This window comes from Bubalus kerabau, chromosome 10, assembly GCF_029407905.1.
Source record: "Bubalus kerabau isolate K-KA32 ecotype Philippines breed swamp buffalo chromosome 10, PCC_UOA_SB_1v2, whole genome shotgun sequence".
Classification (NCBI taxonomy): domain Eukaryota; kingdom Metazoa; phylum Chordata; class Mammalia; order Artiodactyla; family Bovidae; genus Bubalus; species Bubalus kerabau.
This window is the reverse complement of record NC_073633.1, coordinates 28,996,236-29,001,341: the sequence shown is the minus strand read 5'-3', so window position 1 is coordinate 29,001,341 and position 5,106 is coordinate 28,996,236. Positions and strand designations below refer to the sequence as shown.

The 5,106-nt window shown below is 43.9% G+C and overlaps 1 pseudogene; it reads left to right on the top strand.

The window, feature by feature from the left end:
- Positions 1 to 1,298: 1,298 nt before the first annotated feature.
- LOC129622001 (T cell receptor alpha variable 18-like) lies at positions 1,299 to 2,049 on the top strand (annotated as a pseudogene).
- Positions 2,050 to 5,106: the final 3,057 nt, after the last annotated feature.

Sequence of the window (5,106 nt, the reverse complement as noted above, 5' to 3'; positions counted from 1 at the left end):
CTCTGGAATGAAGAGTGCCCGGCTAACATATTAAGCATCTAAACTTGACATTCTAAAAAATACTTAGTCGAGTTAAAACAACTATGTGACAAGAGGTAAAAAGATGTTTCAAAAACCAGGTTACCTAAGTAAGGTCACCTGTCCCTCATGAGGCTAAAGGCGTAAGGTTGCTGTCATCCAAGGATGGTCTAACTCATCCCCCACTCCCCCCCCTACTCCCCCCCGCCAACCCCTGCCTGCCTTGTACTTCTCTCTCTCTCTCTCTCTCTCTCTCCCTCTCTCTCTCTCTTTGTCAACATTCATCCTCTCTGGTCCAGAGGTCCACAATTTTTAGGTATTTCAGGATCTCCATTCTCCTATCCTGTCTCAATCCCACAGTGAGACAGCTGCACTATTTTTGGTAAATCCCTCATGCACTGGTGCCTGGAAGCTGCCTCCATGAAGTAAGCTGGGCAATGTTAGTGCTCATCTCATCTGTTTTCCTTATCTCTGTGCTACCTGATGTTCAAGGTCCAAAAATAGTTTTCAAATTGGAGATCAACTCTACCGTTATCAGTGAAAAAGAAGTCACATATTTTACTTTTATTGTGTTTTACAAATATGTCATTCCAAGATAAATCAGGATAATAACCTTATAATTTAACTACAAATTATTTGACACCTGCCTTACAAAAATTTTTCTCCATGGCATGTTGACAGAGTCAACATGAATATAACTACTTCAGAGTAGTGACTTGAGGAGAGGAGGAAACACTTTCCATACAGAGGGATCCTTCTCTGTCCCATGGGAATCTTGGAGGCATATGCAAGGAAGAAACCTCTGACTATTCCATCTAGAAATTGTAACTGGTGTTTCTTGCGAAGCTAGAGATACCTGTACCATGCAAAAAATTATGGAAGGAATAATCGAATATTTCCCTAAGCACGCTTATGTTTAGGACTCTCTTCTTAGGGTCCTGTCCCATTCTCCTGTAGGTACCCCCCAAGCTATTATCAGGAGGAATAGGTCAGATCGCACTGTGGTGCAATTTTCACGATCACCACCAGAGGGCGGGGCTTCCTTCAGATGCGGTTCCTCATTGTACTCAGGAGCTGGTTTCGCTTGCCTGCTTTGTAGCCACAAGACAGAATATTGCTGCAGTACAGAAAGGGGCTCTCAGTTTCTGAGTGAGGAGCTTCTCTAACATCCAGATGGAGACTAGAGCGAGGAGCTTCTGTAACATCTAGATGTTTGACAAACATCTAGATTTGTTTGACTGGTGTATTCCAGGGAACAAGGATCGTTTTCTTTTGAGAACATGCATTCTGCCACTCACTCAGTTCTTCTGATCATCTTAATATTCAGTAAGTAATATTTTATTCTAAATGTTAATTATTTTTCACTTTCTTATAACTATAGGTAAGTGTTATTTTTCTTCTCTGACTGAAAGCTCTCCTCCTGTACATTTCTACCATAATAAAGTGATTCTCTTCCAGGAGGGACCAATGGTGACTCAGTGAACCAGACAGAAGGCCCAGTGACTGTCTCAGAGGGGGCTCCCATGACCCTGAACTGCGCTTACCAGATCACATATTCAGATCCCTATCTTTTCTGGTACGTCCAGCATCTCAACAAAGCTCCTCAACTCCTCCTGAAGGGCTCAATGACAGACCAGAAGCCAAAGAGTGAAGGTTTTCAGGCCACTCTTGTTAGGACTAACAGCTCCTTCCACCTGCAGAAACGGGCAGTGCAAGCATCAGACTCGGCTGTGTACTTCTGTGCTCTGAATGACACAGTGACACAGGGCTGCGGGGGAGCTGAGCACAAACCCAGAGTGCAGATGGGGCTCTGGCTGTGGGCAGCCCTGCAAGGGGTGTTGTTTCTCTCTCCAGTGGGCTATGCTAGAGGTATTGTCAAAGCACTTCCAGGTCTGTTCCTCAGAGCCAAGGACCAAGGAATTCTTGGGTTGCCCTACAGAGAAGAATCTGGAGCAGGACAGTGCAAAAAGGAACCTAAGAGCTTTTCTCCAGAAATGCCTGTTTTCAGCCCATCAACATCCCCCCAGATAGAATCCCTTAAAGTGACATTAACTCTTCAATGACAATTCAGATTATATATGCTGAAATATTTCACAATGTGTTAATGAAAATTCCAGGGCACATTGTTGATGAATGACTGTGTGACCTAGAAGCTAGTCTCTGGTTTTTAAAATTCAGGCCAAGATTGTGTATCCTTCTGAGTTTCACCTGCAGACACTCCATCTTCAGGGACTGGAGCTTTATTCTCTCTTTCCTTGACTTTTCCATCCATTCTGGTTGCTCCAGAAATGCTGCTGCTTAAGTAAGTTCCAGGAGGAGACCTTCTGAGAAGATATTCCTCTGTCAAGGGCCCTGTGGATCAGAGCAGCCCACTCTGTAAATATCGCAGGTGTTGTGTGGATTGTTTGTATTCAAACTGGGTACAGGATATTTTCTTTGCTAGTAACCTCATCTCAGAGAAATGAATGCCAAAGAATGTTCAAATTACCATACAATTGCACTCATTTCACATGCTAGCAAGATTATGCTCAAAATCCTTCAAGCTATGCTTCAGCAGTATGTGAACCAAGAACTTCAGATGTACAAGCCGAGTTTAGAAAAGGCAGAGGAACCAGAGATCAAATTACCAACACCGGCTGGATCACAGAAAAAAGCAAGGGAATTAAAAAAAAAATCTACTTTTGTTTCATTGACTATGCTAGAGCCTTTGACTGCATGGATCACAACAAACAGTGGAGAATTCTTAAAGAGATGGGAATACCAAAGAAACCTGTATGCAGGACAAGAAGCAAGAGTTAGTACTGGACATGGAACAATGGACTGGTTCAAATTTGGAAAAAGAGTACTTCAAGGCTGTATATTGTCACCCTGCTTATATAACTTATATACAGAGTTCAGTTCAGTTCAGTCGCTCAGTCGTGTCCAACTCTTTGTGACCCCATGAATCGCAGCATGCCAGGCCTCCCTGTCCATCACCAACTCCCGGAGTTCACTCAGACTCACGTCCATCGAATCAGTGATGCCATCAGCCATCTCATCTTCTGTTGTCCCCTTCTCCTCCTGCCCCCAATCCCTCCCAGCATCAGAGTCTTTTCCAATGAGTCTACTCTTCACATGAGGTGGCCAAAGTACTGGAATTTCAGCTTTAGCACCATTCCTTCCAAAGAAATCCCAGGGCTGATCTCCTTCAGAATGGACTGGTTGGATCTCCCTGCACCATGTGAAATACTGGGCTGGATGATTCACAAGCTGGAATCAAGTTTGCCAGGAGAAATATTAACAATCTCAGATATGCAGATGGTACCACTCTAATGGCAGAAAGCGAAGAGAAACTGAAGAGCCTTTTGATGAGGGTGAAAGGGGAGAATGAAAAAGCTGGATTAAAACTCAACATTCAAAAAACAGATTGTGGCATCTGGTCCCATCACTTTATGGCAAATAGATGGGGAAAAAGTGGAAACAATGATAGATTTTATTTTCTTGGGTTCCAAAGTCACTGCAGATGGTGATTGCAGCCATGAAATTAAAAGATGCTTGATCCTTGGAAGAAAAGACTTGACAAACCTAGACAGTGTATTAAAAAGCAGAGACATTACTTTACCGACAAAGGTCCCTGTAGTCAGAGCTATGGTTTGCCCAGTAATCATGTATGTGAGAGTTGGATGTGAGAGTTGGACCATAAAGAAGGCTAAGCGGCAATCTTGAATCTGGAATTCTGATGCAGTCACCACCAGTGGAATAAAACCTGCTAGACTACTGAAACTGAAGCTCCAATTCTTTGGCCACCTGATTGCAAAGAACCGATTCACTGCAGAAGACACTGATGATGGGAAAGATTGAGGGCAAGGGCAGAAGAAGGTGACAGAGGATAAGATGGTTGGATGGCATCACTGACTCAATGGATATGAGTTTGAGCAAACTCTGGGAGATAGTGAAGGACAGGGAAGCCTGATGTGCTGCAGTTCCTGGTGTCGTAAAGATTCAGACATGATCTAGGGACTGAACAACAGCAAAAGCAGGGAAAATTAATTCATCGTATTTCAGACACGTGGGAGAAGTATTTATGTACTCTTACAATAAGCTATCTTGGCAGTGGAGTGGGCTTTTCACCTGCTCAAGAGACTAGGAGAAATTACCACCCACTCACCAAGCAGGAACATCTCCACTCTCCTCTGCTCATGAGCAGGAATGTGGAGCCACTTTGGTCACTCTCTGCATCTCTGCTACAATCGCGCCCGTTGCACAGAGAGTCCCCGCATCTTTTCAGGTTGAACTCCTGTCTGCAACTTCTGAGAGCAGACTTTCTGGAAGGACAGTGGTGGGCACAGCAGGTGGGAAGATATGTATGTTTACTGCTGGGCAGTCTGTGAGATGTGGCCAGGATACTAATCATTGCCATTTCATAATTTATAGGCATATGTGTATTGTGTCTGGTGCTCAGTAGCTGAGTGGCATCTGACTCTTTGCAATCCTGTGGACTGTAGCCTGCCAGGCTCCTCTGTCCATGGAATTTTCCAGGCAGAATACTGGAGTGGGTTGCTGTTTTCTCCTCCAGGGGATCTTCCTGACCCAGGGATTGAACCCTCATCTCCTCAATTGGCAGGCAGATTCTTTACTGCTGAGCTACTGGGGAAACCCAATTTATAGACACAACTACTTAAATGCAGAGTTTAATAGTTATAGTAGTTTTATGGTCTTGACAGATGTAGTCACCATCATCACTTAGGGTGAATCTGGACACCCACCTGAAGGTAAGCACTGCCTTCCTCCCTGACATCCTAGAGTCCTGCACACTGGGTGCTGGCCACCTGAGCACTGGGGGTTCACATCTTAATAAAGAGGCCACAGAAATGGAAAGGCAGATGAAAGAACAAAAATAAATCTTAATGGTGGGAAAAAAAAAAAAGTATTCTAGCAGGTTTTATTCCCATGGTGGTAACTGCATCAGCTCTCTACTTCCAGTCTGATTCCTCATTTCACGTATTGGGGTCCAGGCTAGTGGGAATACAGACAGGGCATAGGATTTTTTTTTTTCTTTTGTTTACCTGCTTCTCAATCAACTGAAAGGAATTTGAGATAGGAATTGTA